This window comes from Calonectris borealis, chromosome 13, assembly GCF_964195595.1.
Source record: "Calonectris borealis chromosome 13, bCalBor7.hap1.2, whole genome shotgun sequence".
NCBI classification, from domain to species: Eukaryota; Metazoa; Chordata; class Aves; order Procellariiformes; family Procellariidae; genus Calonectris; species Calonectris borealis.
In genome coordinates, this window is record NC_134324.1 from 3,261,209 (window position 1) to 3,281,580 (window position 20,372).

At 36.3% G+C, this 20,372-nt stretch overlaps 1 protein-coding gene across 1 annotated transcript in view; it reads right to left on the minus strand.

The window, feature by feature from the left end:
- Positions 1-18,724, minus strand: part of POF1B (POF1B actin binding protein) — a 37,786-nt gene extending 19,062 nt beyond the window's left edge. The window contains exons 1-3 of the mRNA XM_075161954.1: positions 17,339-18,724; positions 13,906-13,944; positions 8,034-8,119 (exon numbers count right to left, since the gene is read on the minus strand). The gene's annotated coding sequence lies outside the window, so the exon portion shown is untranslated. The remainder of the gene's footprint in view (positions 1-8,033; positions 8,120-13,905; positions 13,945-17,338) is intronic.
- Positions 18,725-20,372: the final 1,648 nt, after the last annotated feature.

The following is a 20,372-nucleotide window of genomic DNA, read 5'->3' on the forward strand; positions in this document are numbered from 1 at the left end:
CAAAGGAACTATATGCAAAGAAAACCTATGTTCTCTTAAAACCTCATTCTTGATTCACCAACTTGGAAAAGCTATTGATGGCTTCTCAGAAAACAACTAAAAAAAGACAATCTCTTGGAAAGCAATAAAATACGGTTACAACAGCCCAGTCTCTATTTTACACAAACCATAAGAAACTGTTTTATGCTTCAGTAGGAAACTACAGAAACTAGAGTAACACTCCTCAGGGGAAAAAAAGTGCTGTAATTAAAAATGTGGAAAACACTGTTGGTTAGCAAGCTCAAGAATCTTAGCAGCATGCAGTATACTGCCCTGTTTAATAAGGAGTGTCTTGGAAATTTCTTAGAAGGGTCAGCAGAAAGCAAGCCCTAAGTCATCCTATTGTAATGGAAATACAAAACAACTTCCGGAAAACTTTGTAGATGTGGGGAGGATTATTGGAGTCATAAATAGTAACAGTAAGTAATGTATGCACGGTGATCTGTACCAGTTAATGAAAAGAGCCTCCAACAAAACACTTGAATTTTAATGTGACCAAAGTTTTATATACACCTAAAACCAGGAACGATACTGCATTCTGTATTTTACAGGGTGTTACCTGGTCAGTATGAGTTCTTGCTGTGACAACTGCGGCTAGGAGGAATAAAACTGTGTTTTGATATAAAATAGGAGAGAAAAATACTCACTTGGGAAACCACTACAAAAACCATTGTATTCTGGTGTACACACTTAAAGTCTTGAAATTACTTGTCATATGAGGTTGGGAAACCGTCTGACAGGGTTGAAGAAGAGCAGGTTAAGAAGCCAGCAAACTGGCAGGCAGCTGCACCCCATAAGCAACTTGATGAGGCAGAGATAAAAATCTGCTTTCAGCTGAAAGGAAGGCTTTAGAGATTGAAGGGGAAGTCAGAATCAGCTGGTCAGCAGAGGCTTCGGTTTTCTGATCCTCCCTTTGAAGGAAGAGCCGTAATGCACTTGAGGTTTGGTGGAAGGTGCCTGTCTGCAGACACTGATCCAGATAGCCCAGTGCAGCCACTTTGTTCCTATTAACCTCTTAACCCTGGGCTACCCGATCAGCCTGTGCTGATAGTGGGACAATGCCTGGCAGAGAAAGCAATCTAAGCAAGAAGACACCTCTCTCCTCATTCCAAATGGCTGGGACAACCTGGCTACAGAGCTCTGCTCTTGTTTAACCAACAAAAGCTTAACACCATTAATTGCCTATAAAGATGAAGCAGGGTATTTTCAGACAAGATGGCAAGTGTCTAAAACTGGCTGTTTAAATCACAAGTAGATCATTGTCTTTTTAAAAGACCAGCTCTGTTAAATCAGAAGTTTATTGTTAAATCAGTGTGTTTACAGCAAAAATTACTTGGTGGTGGCTATAGCCTATTGTATGCAGGTCAGGCTTCACGATCTTGCCTTTTATGAAACTGCTTGTATGAGCAAACTGCACTTTCTGATTCAAATGTCTTTTTAATTTTTGTCCAAAGCTTCTGCTTCTCAACTGCCTTTTTGCCCTTAATTCTGTATGGATATGTATGTAATATTTGTCATCAGGCAAATGGCTTCTGATTTTTAATAATCAGAATAATACTTTACTGGAAGTACAGAGGCAGAATGAATTGGACAGAAGAAAGAAATCAGACTTTGCTTATAATATAAATATATAAGGATGGAGAAGTGATTGGTTGGGGAGATGGGGAAGAATGTAAATGCTTCGAAGGAGTGAAGTTAAATCAACTCTCTTGCAAACACAGGAAGCAGCCTGACACCTGGGAAAACAAGAAAATTTGATCTTTGACTGCAAAGCTGGTGCTGCTGCTGGTGAGGGGATTATAGAGGAGCCACTGGATGAGTGGGGAAGGGGAAACAACAGACCAGTATTGAGCAAAGGTCTGACTGGGGAAAACCTACTAGTGTAGAGGGAGCATTGGCTCTGTGGCACCTGGAGCCACATTTCCACAGCAATTTCAGGATAGAGAATACTGGGAGAAAGGATGACAGGTTGTCCTTTGTACTGCCTCATCCTTTGCCCTTCTGGTTCGTGCCTTTGCAATCACAACATACTTTTATTTCCCACGAGAAAAAAAAGCAGTACCTCTTAGGAAATACCTTGATACTGTTTTAGGACAGCACTAGTTGGCTGTTTATACTTTAATTAAAAACATAAGAACAACTATACCAGTTCAGATCAAAAGGCCATCTCAAGCAGTAGCCGATGCAAATGCTGAAGAACCATCAGTATATTCCAAAAAGGGTCTGAAGAGGACAAGCCAGTGAAACACTTCTCTGCCAATATTCTTCCACTCACCAACTGTTTTCAACTCCAGGTATTTTATAAGGACAATACATTTTTTTCTCACCAGTAACCTCAAATCTCACTCTCATCTCTCAAATATATGGACTTGCTCAGTATGCCTCTTGAATTGATGTAAACTTCTTGCACCTACAAAGTCCTCTGGAACTTCAGCAGATCTGCTACTGCTGCGTGAAGAACCTCCTTTTGATTCTAACTCCTAGTTCAACAGCCCCTAGTTCTTCTGTACAACTTTATCATTTCTCTGTTAAGTCCTCTCTCTTCCAGGCTAGAAAAAACCAGCCCATTCAACCTTCTTCATAGAGATGTTATTCCATATCATGGGTGATTAATGCCCTTTACATGATCCTTTTCCAGTTCTAGTAGATCATTGCACAGTATTCCAGATGTGGAAAAATCATGGATTTATACAATGGTGCAATGATGTTTACTTTTTTGTTCTCTATTATTTTCCTAATAGTTTCTAATGTTTGATTTGCCTTTTTTTGACTGCCACTAAGGTGATGTTTTCTTGGACTTATCTGTCATGACCACAGAGTCTTGCACTAGAGCAGTAATAGGCTGCTCAGCGCCCATCATTTCATACGTTCCATATAAGCGTTACTGTATAGTCATCCACAATGACTTTTTACCTGCTGTATTATTTAGGAACATATTTTAACAAGGTATCTTGCAATGCATAGCTAGCAAGATTGGATCTGAAATGCTTCTTACATGATTTCAGAATTTTAATTCTCTTTATACGCTACAGTGTTTCAGTGGTAAGAAAATTCAGCAGCAGAAAGGGTTAAACAGAGTTTAGGGTATGTTCTAAAGACTATTGTTTACTGTGCTGGCATTAACTAATGATCAGACCGTAAAGTGACTGTTGCAAGTTTGAAGAAAAACTCTCTTATCCCATTAATATGTTCCTTGTAATAAATTGTGCTATCAGTTGAAGTTTATACAATGGAAAATCAAAGAAGAAATGGAAATCCTTGGAATACACCAAAAAATCTAGACTTAAAAATTGCATCTAATTATTAATAGCTAGGATGATTTATAATCTAAAATTGCCAAGGAACATGCAAATACGCTCCTCCTACTTTTGCTACACCAGCAGAGGGGGGAAATGATCTTTGTACTACACTTTGAAAGTGACAAAACAGAATAAAATTACTTTGTTTTACAAGGATACTGTTTTTGTGACGGCTGTCAGTATCTTCAACAACTCAAAAGCTCAAAAGATTGCATATCATTCTATGAAGTGAAATCATACAGTACTGTACTTACCCTTAAGCAGAAGTCACTCTTTTGTTCTAACCATTTTCCTGTTTGAATTGTTGAGGTTATTTAACAGTCTATTTACTTTGTTTCAGATAATTAATACTATGCATGAGATTGGTGATCAAACAAAACCAAACATGTTGAGCAACTTTTCTCCTATCCATTAAAGACCTTATTCAGCATGCTAAAGAGTGAATGCCTCATTTTAATGAAACACTACCAGTCATCATTTACCAAATATTGACTGCAAAAAAAAAACCCTTAAGAATATAACATTGTATGCTAAGTACAGAATTTTATCCAACAATAAGGCTTAGTACAAAATAAATAGCAAAAGACGATGCTAAACTTTCCTCTCTTCACGATACTGCAGAAGTCCTCTGAGCACCTATCAGTGATATCTATATTATGCTGCCAGTTCTAATTTATAGTTCAGTGATGCTCTGAGAAAACTGGTAAAGGAAAAGAGCCGGCAGTCATATGGAACATAGTAAGGAACAGCTGATCTGTGGAGCTAGATACTTTTAAGTTTCACGCCAAGGAAAGATATTACATTCATTATGACCAAAGAGCAGGAAATGAGTTCAATTCCAAAGCAACAATTTGCATTTCCCTCTCCTGGACAGACTGCCTAAAGAACAATCCTCTTTAATAAAAGAGATAAAGGAGCTGCGATTGTGACATACTTTAAAATAAAAGTTGGTACCTTGGATTTTTAGGGAGAACAAGACAGGGATTTGGGTGTTTATTTATCTTTGCTTTTACTTGTGCATGACTAAAAATGTGTCATAGAAACAGCTGGTCTGTGTTCAAAGAAAATTTGAAATCATTACGCAAATAACACAGAAAAGCATTTAGAATTTGTCTAAAAAAATTAAAAACTGTATAAAAATACTAAAAGCAAGCTCATAAGTTCTTAACATCCGTAAATAAAATCTACTATAGATTTTATAGACTATTTTTCCACCCAGTAACCTATCAAGAAGAAAGAATGGTTTAAGATATACTTCATTTCAGATGCATTATCATCTCCACATTATTCAATTGCTATAAAATTTCTATTTTCTTCTTTCAATGAAGGAATTTAAAATAGTAAGTGTAATTAATAGACAGTTCTTTGGTCAATGTATGTCATAGCTATACACGGATTGGAACATAATGTCTAAATAGCTCAGGCAATCTGGTCACAGAAACTGGAATGGGGACAATTTAACCTGCTTCATGTTCTAGTATCCAAAGAGGCTAACTGAAATACAGTTGTGATCTATATATCCTCTCTTTTATACCATATTATTTGGCTAAATATATTTAAACAGTTAGAGGTTATAAGCATGTATCCTTCTGTCGTGAAATTTAGGGGTTTTTTCCATAGTTCCTCTCCCTTGCAGTGACCTAAATTTTGCTATATTCCTATAATTTATACCTGAAATTTCAACTATTTCTGTGAGTACAGAGTTTATGCTATTTTGTCTTTATGTAACATGGAAAAGTTTCCAGGTTATGCATTTAGCAAGCTTTTGGTTTTGCTTAAGTAAAACATTGTGCAGAATTTCATTTTTAAGAAGTACTCAATTTGAGCCCTTAAATTAGGACTTTCTCTTTTGAGAAAGCTTACATTTCTAATTTGTCTCTTACTGGTCAGGTAGAAAGCAAGAAACCAACTTTATAGCTTTTTTCCCCCCATAGATCTGTAATTGCTTCTCTCTGATTTCAGAAACAGAGCTTATGACAATCCTCCCACATCTGTTTCGTCAGCTGATTAAAATGTAGATCTCCTACAAGGTAATACATTTTTGGATGATGGGCGTTACTCTAACCAACTCATTATTAAGAGAACAACTTTATGCATGATCAGCAACTTGGCAGCGTAAACAACATGAAACAGTTCTTTTAAATAGGACTTGATATTTTGTTTATGAGAGCTTTCATTTACTGGAAGGGCTTTATGGCTTTTATAACCCATTTAAGCGTAAAATTTTTCGTTATCTTTTAAAACCTTTTTGCAGTAACGACTGCTTATCTATCACAAGAAAGAATTCAAATAGGAGCCTTAAGTAAAGCGATGAATATTTGGTTTTCTGATTGTGTTGTATGATTTGTGGTGTATACCAGAATACACTGAACGGCAACATTTCTTTCTTTCTTTTTTTTTTTTTCTTTAAGCCCACAAGATACCTGATGAGTTTTAACATATCCTTATTCTTCAAAAAGTTTCTTTTGCTGATAGGGACTGAGTGTGCTGTCATGCTTAGTTTTATAACTACTTTTTATTTACATTTAAAGTGGGAAAAAAGTCAAAATCAAAACATTTCAGTTAAATGTATATTTTAATTTTAATTTCATGATTCGAAAGATTGCATGTCAAAATCACAACTGCTTTCTTGAGAAAGGCATTTTTATTTTGACCCAGTTCCACTAACTGTCTGTTCTCAGACTTGCTTTACTTGTACCAATTGGAAATGTAGCAGCTGGCCAATCTGTTTTGCCCTCTACCCAAACTAGAATACAAGAATTAATTGTGCCAAGGTAGAGCTAACCCTACGTCACGCTGCTAGTAAAACCACTCGAGCCAGTAAAATGTACCCAGTGTTAGAAATGGGCTTTAGGAAGCACAAACATCAGTCCTGTAACTCTTTCTTACTTCAGTATCTCACCCTTACTTACGTACAGTATGAGTCTGTGAAAATGAAAGTTGAAAGAGGGGATGATTACTGGTCGGTGCATCAGCCAAGTGAACGCAGCATCCCTGGCAGAAAAAGCAGGGGCTCTGTTCTCCGGTGCTACCAGCTAGCGGAGTTGGTTTTACTTCTAATTCTCCGAGAGGAGCACTAGCTTCAGAATTTGAAACATCATACTGGACTGTCAAACTTCTTCGATTTTAACAACATTTCAGGAACCGTGTAGGTACCATTTTGGTACGTATTGTAACTCTGACTCAGAAAGCATTTTCTAGTTTTAACCTCTCAGTATGATTACTCTCTTCTCAACTTCTGTAACTTCCCTTCTGGATCACAGGTTCACAGAGGTCATACAAAATAATGAAAATTTTAATTCTGCAAGTGCAACCTCCCCCATATACCTTCTCCTAGACAGTCACATTCAGTTGGGTTGTAAATGATGTTTTAAAACAACCTATCATGATATGGAGGATTACTCTTTTAGTATGAATAAAGTTATACTTTGCACCTTCCTCCAAGGTAGGTCTTGATACATACATATTCCACATAAGGCTACAGAGTAAGAGCAAAGTCCATTGAGCAGTGAGAGATTAAAGAGTCTTGGCTTTCACTAACCGCCTTCTATTTCCTCATTTAAAGAAGCTTAACAAATTAGTAGTTTCCTATCATCTCTGGATATTGGTTATTCTAAGCAAGTAGCACTCTGAAGAGGTTCCCTGTTGTGGGAATACTTATGATTTACATAGATATATGAGTTTACATGTGCACAATACCAAAAAGTCATGCTGTTATTTCAATCTACATTAGCTGGTGCTTTTATGTTTGTATCAGATTATTTACTTTTTCCTCAAACATTTTTCCATTTTACAGAGATGCATTTCAATATCACCAGATTCTGTTTTCTACATTAACGTTTTCACACATAGGTAATACTTCAGCCTTCCTGTTCTGCTTTCTGCTATCTGGTTCACACGTAATTGTTCTTTTACAACTATTTTTATTTGTGCATTACTATATTTGTCAAGAAAGTCTTTACTTGCGTAACTTGTCAGGAATACATGTACTAAAAAGCAAGCATACCCCACACACACATTAAAACAAGCCTATGCTTGATATGTAATATTGCTGCATTAGTTAAGTTCTAAATAATCTGCTTTAACACTCAGTTTCTTTTCTCCTGTAACAATGGTATAACATAAACCCTTCCTACAAACTTCTCAGAAATTAACAGCTTCTGGAGTGTATTGTGTGAAACAGTAGCTCCATTCTGCCTGAAGTGCATTTTCAGTATTCAAAAAGACAAAACTTTTCAATCTCAATTTATCTGTTACATAGGCAATTTATTAACCAAGTGTTAAGCTACTTCTGTTGCTTGAAAAGGCAGGTTGTTAGACTCTTGTTCTTTCAATACAGGCATTCTGAACAGACTAGGTATCCAAAGGTGGTGTGCATGGCCCTAACCTTAAGGCAGCTGAAGTTAGCAGCAACGTTTTCACTTATATTTAGTCACTTTAGTCGGTGACCTACATGAATTGATACAAGTATCTTGGAATATTTGTCAACACGGTCACTTCTCTACTTTCTGTTGCTGTTAGACCAGTGAACAAGCTAGAATCTTCAGTCATAAACAGGTTCAGGCTTTAAGGCAAATCAAGAGAGGCTTAAAAACTTCAAGTTAAAAGAGACTGTTTTAAGATTACCCTGTTTTCATAAAATCTCAAAGGCAACATGAGATATTTTGTAATATCTGTAATGAGAACGGTCCTTACTTGAGAGGCTATTGAAGATAATCAACTTGAGAAATTTTTCTTCCTTTGCAAGGGAGATATTGGTCTTCCACGCTAATTCATACCATCTGAAAAACAAGATTTATTGTTTTAAGATAAGAATATTGGATTTTTTTTTTCTAAAGCAAAAACAAAAGGATAAATAAGAGATGGCAAGTTTCAGACACTAGGTCTTTGCCTGTGTGCATGGTCTATGCCATACCTGGCTTTGTTCATTCATCAGCTATTCTTATCAGCCATTAAAGCTACTGGTAAAATCCTCGCCTCATAACCATAATAATAATAGTAATAACTACCTTAACTGTATCAGAAAAGATGTTCCCCCAACTTCTCTGTCTCTAAGGAAGATTATCCACAAGGCAGAATGAAAGCATTTTACACCAAAGAGCACGTGGCTAAAATAAACTCAGTGTAGCAGAAAGAGGCATGTGCTTTGCAGACAGGGAGAGAGAAGAGAGAGAACAACCGAGTTCTCCCCCACAAGCTACTCATTCACAAACTACTAATTCTGCGGTCAGTGCAATTTAGACTATCAGTTCCAGAACTCTTGACTTAATAATTGCCTTATTATTTTAATTGCAAGTCAGCTGATAACCCAACTGATCAGTCAGAAAGACACAGAAGAACCTTCTACCTGTGGCCAAAGTAGAAGGGAATAATCAGGAGCCTTTCATAAATGACATCAGTCCCCTGTCTATCCACCTGTCAACGCTGTTTCAGAGACATAGCTGGTCTGTAAGCATCCAGTTTGTAGTTTTATGAACTGGGAAGAGTACTGGAAAATCATCAACTATCAATAATAAGTTTTTCTAATGACAGGAACAGAAGCAAGAGTATTCTTTAAGCAGGAGTGACTAGTTCAGACCAGTTCTGCAGGAAGCTTCACACAGATCAAGAAGAATGCTAATGTGCAATCATTGAACAGAATAGGAGCCAAAACTTGATATAAGGCACATAATGAATAATGCTATACAATCAGCTTCCATACACCCACAATGTATCTAAATTTATAAACCGTACACGCCATTGGATAAAATTTAAATGCATTTCCCATCATTGAAGTGTGCTACCCAATCTGCTCTAACACAGGACCATATTGGGCTTGAGTAGACCATTCTGTTTGTTAGAAACTAACCAGAATGTGCTGGTATTTATATCTCATAAAAGCTGTTCAGTAAACACAGTACAAAGACCTCTGATTTCACCGAATGCATGAACACGTGCGAAGAATTTCATTCTAGGATTTTGGACACGAGAGAGCTCTCTCCGTCAAATGAGCTTAACTACCATTCCTCCATCCCAGTGAATGAAACATCTTTCCACCTGCAAAAACTGTCCTGGCTTCACAGATAAGAATTTCAGAGTTCTAATGACAAGCTCTGCATTTGCCTATGACATATGCTTTAAGGGAAAAATGCAGCATAGCTTCCTAGAGTCAACAGTTCGGGGTTTTCCTCCCAACTAAGCCAGGGACAGGATTTTGAGGATGCAAAACTCATCTCTGTTCCTGTTACATTTCTGTGTGGACTTACATATGTTGGTGTATTTTTTATGGATATGACAGTTCAATCCTGTAAGAATGACCATCATAATTTCATTCATATCGTAAAGATCCTTTGTCAGTCTTAGAAGAAAAGTGAAAGAGAACTACAAAGCACCATCATTATCTTTGTTGCATACAATTGCAAAGCCTGCTTCTCCAAGCCACACAAACTGAATAGGTAATAAACCAATAAATCAACAGAATAAAAGCATATCAGGGTCATAACTTCTGCCTTGACAAGGAAAGGAAAGAAATCTAAGTCAGCCTCTGCTGAGGCTGAAGAGGAATGAGGCACACTTTCTCTCTTTTCTTGATTCATCGACAACGGAAGGTGGAAGGGACCTTGAGAGGTCATTTTATACATTCACTTATGCCAAGGCAGAATCAGCTATACCTAAATGCTTCTTCAAGTTTGTCGGTCCCTTTCTAGCAACAGCATAACCTCTGTAGACAATCTATTCCAGTGCTTAACTGTTGTCATCAGAGTATTTTCCTCAAGTTTAGCTTAAATTTCTCTTGCTGCCACTTAAGACCATTATTTCTACAACTGTTTGCGGTGAACAGAGAAGAATGCCATTTTCTTTCTCTTTCACAGGTTAAAGAATGTATGACAACGAAGTTAATAATCTCAAAGAAATATCCACTTAAAAAAAAAAATCAAAACAAAGCAGAGACTCTCTCTAGAAATATCTGAAAGAGTACCAAAAGGAGAAATCAACTATCTTGGTAGGCTATCGCTCTTTGGGCAAACCAAACACACTCACTTAGAATTAGTCAGGGGTTGCAAAACTACTCAAAAGAATCCCGAAATGTCTACACTTAGCCTGGAAGCTGGTTGGGTTTGCTCAAGAAGTTATGAACTGCCCTTAGGCCAGACAGGGTGTTTGAGAGCTGACTGCACGGGGACAGATGATCTGGTTACACGTGATCATAGAATCATAGAGTCATTAAGGTTGGAAAAGACCTCTAAGATCATCGAGTCCAACCGTCCTGCTTCCTGCTGGGAGTGACCCTCCCCTTCTCTGGGAACGACCTACACGGGACTGTTAAACCAGGAACGATAATCTGTTGTATAAAAAACCAGCAGGAGCCCCATCACAGTATTAAAGCAGAGTGCTTTACTCCAACTTGCTGTCTTGAAAATGGGAGAGAGAATGACATTTCATTTCAGATTTAAGATTCAAATCCTTTATATGCAAAATAAAGGTCAGCATGGTGCCATAATTCCTTTTCTAAATTCTTTCATAGGAATTTAGAATTTGTTGCAGAATGCCGAGTTCGTTACCTCCAAAAGTTGTGAGCGCTAATAGAGTCTTACACAGCAACTCAAACTTACAATCATCATTGTAATTATGATAGTTTTTACTCTGTGTAGTATTTGAAGACAAACAATAAAATATAATGTTGAGAATCTTCAACTTTTTTCCTAAACTTTACAAATTATGGATTATGTTTTATGTCCTGCACCTTACTTCTCTCATTCAGATCAATTTTGTATTATAATTTACAGAAGTTACCAGGTTCTGGGATTCTTAAAATATGAACAAAATTTGAAAACAAATCTTGATTTTGAACTGGCTTTGTCACTACTGGTTGGGCTACTGACTGAGCAAAATACAGCGCAAAGGGAAAGTAATTGATCTGACAGGTGTAAAAGGTATTTATATAGAAAATACAGAAAATTTACAAAATAAAATAATATAGCACATAAGTGATCTGGCTAATTTTAATGAAATATTTGTAGGTAATTTAGTTTCATAATTCAAATGCTTATAGTCTGAGCACACTAGAACAACAGAACAGACCGTGCTATGTAACTTTCGTTGTAGACAAGAGCAGAAACGTAAGTATTTCAGAATTATCTTAGCCCAATGCATTGGGAACAATAAGTGACTAGGCAATTTTACTGTGACTCAGATTCAAACAGTTTTGATTTGTAACCTTGGTGTTGTTTTGAATGGATGGCAATACATATCAATCTTGTGCAAGCATTTTACAGAGAGAATTCTGGGTATAAATGAGGAAGAAGGTGCTTTGTAGGGTGGAGTTAAACTTCAAAGACGGTGAAATAAAGAACAGTCATCACTACACCTAACAGCTGTCCTTCTATTGTAATTAAATAGAACATTAATTTCCAAGTGTTATGACATTTAATCAGCTATATAAAAATAATAATAGTAATAAGAATGATAAGCATCATCGCCAAAGTTATTATGACAGCAAGCCAAAAGCACATGCCCAATGTTTCTAAAAGTTGTTATAGACAAGGTGTTCTAGACCGTAAATATTTCTTGGAACGTACCCTGCTAGATTTCTTTCTTTAAAGAGAAACTTTGCAAAGAATCCCACAGTTCCTACCATTAAACAAAGCAACAACTATACTCTGCCATTGTGTTGCATCTACATATCGTTACAAAGATGTGAAACAATTTTTTCTTTTTAGTCAGTACACAATCACGAAAAATTGGCTTTTTGTACCATATTACAGGAGGCAGACTAAGTAAAGGGATGTTAAATGATTCATCACAAAGCATAATATTGTAGCTGCAGACCCAGAATAAGAATCTTGACTTTTATTCTCTGATTTTGACACCATTTTCCTTTCCTGCATAAGAAACTGGATTAGATACATACATTCCTTTCTTCTGTAGTACAGTAATTATAAAATAAACTGTCCTTCAATAAATGGATGTTTTAAACCCTATCCTTCAGACCTTTTCAGTAAAACACTAAAAAAATGTCAGGAATGTAAATTAATACATTTGATCAGTTTTGCCATAATTCATGTTCTAGAAAGCAAAAAAAGTGCAGGTTTTGAAATACTTGGGATGGAAAAGAAAGGATGAGTCGATGGACCTCAGCAGTTCCTACTGCAGGTTTTGTATCTTCTCTTAAGTGGCTTTACGGGCAATCAAACACTGACACCATGCTGGAACCTTTCAAGCTCTGCCTGAGCTGTACGGCTCCACCAGAGCTACACTGGAACTATATCCACAAGTGACAAGTGTTGCTCTGTTATGACAAAGCTGTCAGGATGATACGTTCTTTTCCTTGTGTATTTTCAAGTCCTTACAGCATATATAATAGCTAGTTAGTTAAAGCGTATTTCTTTTGTTGTGAGGTTTTGTGTGTTTGTTTTTCAGTGAGCCACTTTCAACAAGCACAGAAACCACAAGTGATATCCTTATTACTGGTTAGGAAATCCTTCTTAGACTATTATGAAGAGTTGTTGGAGAAGAAAGGTATCCGTTATGTTCCAACCAGATTTCACAAGGATAAAAACAGTAATAGAGAAGAATCGTTAGAAGAAACCATCATATATTTTTTATTTTTTAATGCAGAGACATAATATAAGCTAGTGTCTGAATTCCAAGAGCCACCTTGCTGTAAAGAAAATTCACTCTCAGAATAAAAAAGGAACGTAGTCACAAAGAGCTGCAAGTACCTCCCAGCCTGGTCCATGTAACAAACCGAAAATGCTTCTGCATATTCTACATACATGTCCATCACTCCCTTTGATATACTTGAAACATCAACTGGTTCAGCAGCTGGCAATGAGGCAAGGAATCGTGACTGGTAGGAAGGAGGTGCTTTCTCCAAAAAAGGCTTTTTTTACTTATTTTAAAGAACAGCTGATTAACCTCCCTTTCATATATTCTTGCCAAATAGTGACAGGAAGGAATTTCCTAGTGAACCTGGTCTTATCTTCAAGACTACTAATTTGGCAAAACAATTACCTCCAACCCCTTCCTAACAATCTCCAATTAATTAATTTTTTCTTGTATTCTTATGTGCATAACAGCCAAATGATAGTCCTACCAGCATCAGCATTTTTACTGAATGTTATGCACTGTTTCCCACACTTTGCAATGGCGTTATATTTGTTATTTAGAACAAACCCAGATTGTTCCTGGAACTGTGCCTATAGAAACTACTGCTGTAATGTGTTTATATGATATATAATTATAGGCATGCTGTAACCTGTCCATAGCCACTGCAGAACAAGTTGCATTATCAAACACATAAACCAGTCCCTGGATTAACTATTCAATCTGATATATTCCCTTTCTTCAGTAGCTAATGTCAAAGAAATTAAATGAACACAGGTTACATTTTTGAGCTTCAATAGAAAAGATAGTAACTATATAATATTCCAAGCCAGTAATATGACATTCAAAATTACTGAATACTACCTAATGCAATATGGATTTCAAGCCACTACGTCTGACAATTAGGCCTTGAAAATACTTTGCGTTTGAAAATACTTGCCAAAAAACACAAACAAGATGTAGGAAGGAAGATGGTACTCACCTACCAATGGAGTGAGTCACAGTATTCAAGCAGTTGAGCCTGTGTACGCAAATTTAAATAGTAAAATTTGGTTATAATCCTAGCAAACAACAGATTATTATAGGTTTTAAAGTACGGTATCAAGATAAATAATTAGAACTGTCTTTAGTACATATTACCTGTAGGGAGAAAAAACTTTATAGAAATAACAGAATAGTTAGTTAAACAGAATAGTGGAGTATATGAAAGTTTAATTATTAGAGGAATTACTTTGATGTACTTCACACGTAGGACTTTAATACCGTTTCATACCCAGTATGTTGTATTTTTCTGACATCAAACATCTAAACAACTATTTTTTTGATAAAAATTGTAAATACATGCCAATAATTTTCTGTTCAGGCATCCTTTTTACCTCATACTTTCATTCAAGCCAACAAGTTATCAAGAAGAATTTTTAAATCATTGTAATACTTATGAATACTTTTTATTCCATATATTAAATATTTCTTTTTTACATGATGTCTAAGACAGATTTATAAAACCTTGCTTCAATAATATGTAATGAACTTTTTTAATATGTTATTGTATAACCTATTTCTATATATACACCACAACAACACAGTTAAAAAATGGTTCTGATAGTGTTTTTGTATATGCATTCATGTTTACAAATGAGTCAAACCAGAATACAAAGTGTAAGAGCCACCGCATTCGAAGTGGAGAGGGACAAGCAGGGTAGGATCTGATGTCGCTGTTTGTCATTTTATTTTTGCTTTACAAATTTTATTTTGGATCAAATCCAAACCTAAAAGAGTTGTATTTTGCAATTATGAAATAGATGTGGTCAAAATAACACAAGAACAGCTGGTCTCACTAAAATGAGTTACAGATGGCAGAAATCTTGCAATAGCATTCTTACAAAATTTGGTAGAAAAATTGTATGTTCTGCCTTATCAATTCGCTGAGTGCATTCCTGCAGATGTGGGGAAAACAAATTCTGATCTCTTATATCTGACAGCTTCTAATTTGTTACTCCAGTAGTATTTTTTGTGTGTGAATTAAATATGATTTTTTGATTTAGACTTGCTCCACACATATAATCAAGTGCAAGAAATAATTATACAGTATTTTCATATGAAGTTCCCATAGTGTTTTCTGGGACATATAATATTATTACCTCATGACATTATTAAAGATTATACAATCAGTTAATGCAAGCTGGTATCTTGTACTGACTGATGAAGTGGAAGAAGGATGAAGTAAAGAAATACACTGAAAAAGTACAGGTAACTGCCATTAAAAGGGCATTACAAGACATGTTTGAAATTTATTCTTCCATGGAGAAATTCCAAAAGAATTGCACAGTAGCACCTCAATTCTGTGCTCTTATAGCCCCAGCTCTTCCTTCCAAATTCTATGCAGGTTGTTGTAATACGCAAAGCTACATGATGTTTTAGGCAGGAAAATAGCTCCATCTTATAATTCATTTTAAAAATTAAAGTTTTGTACAACTGCATGGTGTTCTTTTGAAGGATGTCTGTCTTGCATTTTAATATTAATGACGTTTGAACCAATATAGGAAGTGGAATGCATGTAATTTCACTAGAGAATGTTACTTAGTTACAAATATATCCAATTATCTCTTAATGACATTAATTTCTGTTTATGAACATGGATAATACCGTATATTTAATACATCTAGATTTATTCTAAACATTAATAACACCTCAATATGTAAAGTATTATAAGCTATTTCTACCAAAAAACCCCACTAATTGACTATGCCAGCTGGTAAGCATGATAGATCCATCATTAAAGTGGTAAACAGTGAAGATTCTTAGCTTATAGGAAAATGTGTGTATACAGGATCATCCTTTTTTCTCCCAAGTTCTGTTACGAATTTTAGGTTACTCAAGGTAAAACATTTATATCTACTGCCTGCGCCTTACTACAAAGTGGAGTTCCATTTCAGGAAGTCCTACTAGTAAACTATTGTTTCTCATGTACCATGCCCCAGGCAAAGCTGATCCCAGCTCGTCACAGTGGCTTGAATTCTATGACTTGTAATGCCCCTTTTTCTAAGATGTGTAAATATGTAAATATAAATGTATGTATGTGTAAATATGAATTTATAAAATGGATTAGGCAAGTTATTTTCTGAAATATTCCTTTCTCCCCATTACATTCTTCTGTGGTGTGATCTTCTCACAGCTGAGAGATTCTGAGTGTTTTCAAATCTGAGGGGGCACATTCTGAACTCGGCTGAACATGGCACACATTCTGAACGTGGCAGTCAGTACTGAGTAACTGCCCTGAAGTTAATGGAATTAGTCCCGTCAGAACAATGTAAGTGAAAAATTTGTCCCTTCTCCATTACAGAGGCAACTGAATTTTACCAATCAAGTGAAGATAGGGAATTCTTTCTAATTACATTTTATACCATGAATACAAATGTCGTGTTCTGCTGGTATATCTGGAGTATTTAACACTAAAGTACATTTGTTATATGTACTACAGGAACAAAGAAAGAAACAAAAAAGCCCACCTCCCGCATTCTTACACGCAAATAGCTCAGCAGTGCTAAAGCTATCCTGACTCTGTAACCCTGCCCTTTGAATAATTCCGCTGACATGCTCGGAGGGTTCACATGAAGAGGGACAGCAAGTGTTGGCCCTTTGTGTAAAAGCATATTTAGACAGAAGGTCATTCAAGATAATTCTGCTTACGAAGAGGACTGTTCATTTGAGTCAACTAATTTTATAATTATGTGTTACTCTTAAAGTGGAATTTTGGATGTTATTTTCTTTGATACCTTTATGACTCATACTTTAGTTGAGCAAAGCAAGCTACAATTTGCTAATGCAAGTGTGTACAAATTTCAAACTGGTTAGGTTGGGTGTGTCTGCCTATAGAAACATACATTTTCTTATAGTTTTCAATAAATGTTACTGGTGCAAATTATCTGGCTACATCTAAGTTGAATTTAAATATTTCATAGTTTGAATACCATTCTTTAAAACTTAATTCAACTGGGTAATTGCTGAGGTTCAGAACACGAAAACTGCATTAATTATGAAAAAAACAGTAACTGAGTAAGAAGTCGTCTATCTCGATCAGGTCACATAGATTATATAATCAGTTGGCATCACTTTACATCTTTTGTACATGCAGGCCCGCCTCCCTCACATATCCTATAGAAAGCAGGGGGCAACTGGTTTTTGTTTGAGAGAATGAAGACAAAAAAATTCTTTTTGTTTCCCTTCAGGCTGTAGGTCATAGTTTGGAAAGCTTGGAGAGAATCTGCTCCCTCTTTACCATTTTGCAAAGACGAAGGGGAGCGCAGCCCACAGCTCATTTCTATTGCTATGTGGAGCGTTGCCAACATCATTTGCAGGGATTCATAGTCCATTTTATGTAGGTATTATAGTAGAATATATAGAGACAAACTCACCAGATACAGCAAAGAGTAGTAGCATGTAGGCAGTTACGGCTCTGCTCTCCCATTCTGTGTTTGTGGGGTTTGGCTCAGGCGCTGGAAAAATAGACAGGGCACTCCTAATCTGAGAATGGGCACCTCTGGAGCATAAGTAACCTATATAATGCAAGAGAGTCTGTAAATTGCTTTGGTTATGCTAACAGCCAAACAAGTCATCAGCAATCCCCAGAAGAAGGGAAATAGAAAAAGGTAGTTTGATCCAAACCTACTAGATCCAAGTAGCTGTCTTCTAGCTGAAAACCTAGTCTTTAAAATCTTTCTATCCTCCCCTCTAAGCTAGTACAGCTGTGGACTATCACCAATTCAGAGCTGGAACGTAACTGCAGTCATCACAGTACAAAAAACAAATTCGAGACTTTTTGAGGAATCTTACCAACAGACTGGGACTTTTGGGAAAAAATATGAAAATATAGTTTGTATTTAAATGTAGGTAACTATCCCCAGTGCATTTACTGGTACTATCTGAAGTCCCGATTTATCAGTCATACACTTGCAATATATTCTATGAGAAAAATAAGGCTTACAAATCAATATTTCAGCTTACTAATTCACTGCTTTGCAATATAGTTTGTTTATTATTTGCAAATTTATAAATATGTGGAAAATAATTGTATCATTTGCTTTCTCAAAATAAATGTTTTTTCATCTACCAATCCAAATGTTTCCAAAGAACTGAGAGATTAGTATCGTATCTAAAACTGTGATTATTTTAATAAACACAAAGCAAGATATTGGACTAAGAATGACTCCCACTGTGAGTGATGTATAGTGATAAAAATACACAGATGCCATCTGTATCAACAGAAGAACACTCATCACAAATTTGTCTTATGGTAACACTTCCCTTTCATTTATACTGAAACGAGCGCTATTTCTTTCAAAATGATACTGACAGTAAAATACGGCCACTTTTAAAATGAGTAACCTAACAGTAGGAGAAATACACTGAAAACTATGAATTAAAATACTCATTTGACTTGCTCAGGGCCTCCATGATGTATCACTGAATGCTCACCAAATATTAAGCTAAGTTTGCCAGACTAGCTATGCTAGTTAGTAGCTGCTTCCATACTAAGAGCTTTTGTTGGGTGTAACACCCCTTACCCCTCCCAAAGAAAATCAAAACAAAAAAATACCTCAACCCAAATAGCAAAAGCTTTAAGTTCAGAGCCCAGCCTAAGTCATTAGTCTGACTTCATCAGCTTGTCTATGATACGTTTGCCAGCATCTTTGCCAGTTCAGCATTAAGCAAGAGGGCCATGGGGTATGCACCGGGGAAACTAGGGCAGGTAGTGAGAACCCAGTGATAAATATCAGTCAACTTCAAATACTAACAGCAAGATCAAAAGAAAAGTAGAATTTAAATAAAATCTGCACACAGAGAACTTCATTAGCAGCAGTTGCAGAAACAAAGATATGACACCCAAAGCATTATTAATTTATAAGCATGCACCAGATACTGAGCATTTTGAGAATGGTAATAAACCGATGGCAAGTGCAGTACGCAGGATAGTTCTAGCTTGGTCCCCCTGCTGAGGACGCACAGCCACAGCTGTGCTATCTTTGCCTTGCATTCTCCGTTCTGCCTTGACTCTGACCTTCACTGGATGTGGTGAGGAAGGTAGATCACATACTCCCACAGCCTTTTAAAAATATTTTTTACTAGCAGTGGCTTTAAAGTACCCCTATTCTGCTTTGGGTTCTAAAATATGGCAAGAATGTAAATTAAAGTGCAAAGTAAATCCATATTTATTTCTGATTTTCGTTCTGCAACTGTGCTTCCACCCCCACTTCTGTCAGTGCTCCAGCCCTTCAAAATTTCCTTTGTATCAAAGAGTTGACAGATTTAGCTCCTGAAAACTCCAAGCGAGTTTTCTTGTTGAAATTTAGGAAAACAGAACAGCTGTCATTCAAACATACTTCAGCAAGTGGCAAGCCTGTTCACTTTCAAATGTTTATTCCCCAAAACTCAACACTTAAATGACATGTCCTACTGACATATCATAAAAAACACATTCGGATCTGACCGACACGTGGAACAAATATGTGCCAGAGCCTGCGGTTCCAGAGTTCCTACACATCCAATGTTTGGGATACTTTTAATATCTCTTTCTTTACTGTTTTAAAAACTGTGCAGAGTTTTTTGGTCCAGTGGTCATTGTTAGTCAGGTTATGAATTTACCTTCTTGGAGTGAGACGTGACAGTAATTCCACCTGCAGCAATTCACCACGTGCAGGGCCAGCCAACAGTAATGGATAAGCAGCAACTGTTGCTACAAGCTGAATCACGGAAGCTGCTTCTTTCATGCAGATATTATGATTCTGGGGTCCAAACAGGACCATACTAGTATGCCACGCTCAAATCCAAGATCTTTTTCCTCCTTAACTAAATTGTGAGATTAAGAAGGTTTCACTTACCAGCTGGCCAGTAAGCATTTGTTCATGAGCCCATTCGTTCATTATTTGACATTACTGTGAAGGTCCTCATAAAATCTAAAATGAAGCGCACTGAATGCAACACAAAATCCAATTTATCAAGGAGTAGGGAAAGACATAATTAAAATTCAGTTTGTGATAGCTTTTCCTGTAAGAAACCAAGTAATTTTTAGATTCCATAGAAATATCACAGAAATGAAATTTACTGTACTACATACAAGACAAAACCCAGCAGTTTAGTTTCCATCACTTAAGCCTTGCTACTCATTCTAGGGAGTGGATTTTTAATTCAAACTTTGATGCTGCTACGTTCGTTATCAGATTTTTCACACTAGTCAAATGCCACTTACGTGCCAGGAAGACATGCAAAAGTAGCTGATCTGAAATTATTTTCCCTAATGACATTTTCTTTTTGGATGCAAATAAAAATTGTGTATAAAGGTGTATCTGTATAATGCAATTACCTGACTTGTATCAAGTAGCCATGATAAATACGATCCTAAATTAAGTAACTGCACATGAAAATTCTATGAAAATATAGTCCTGGTCTTTA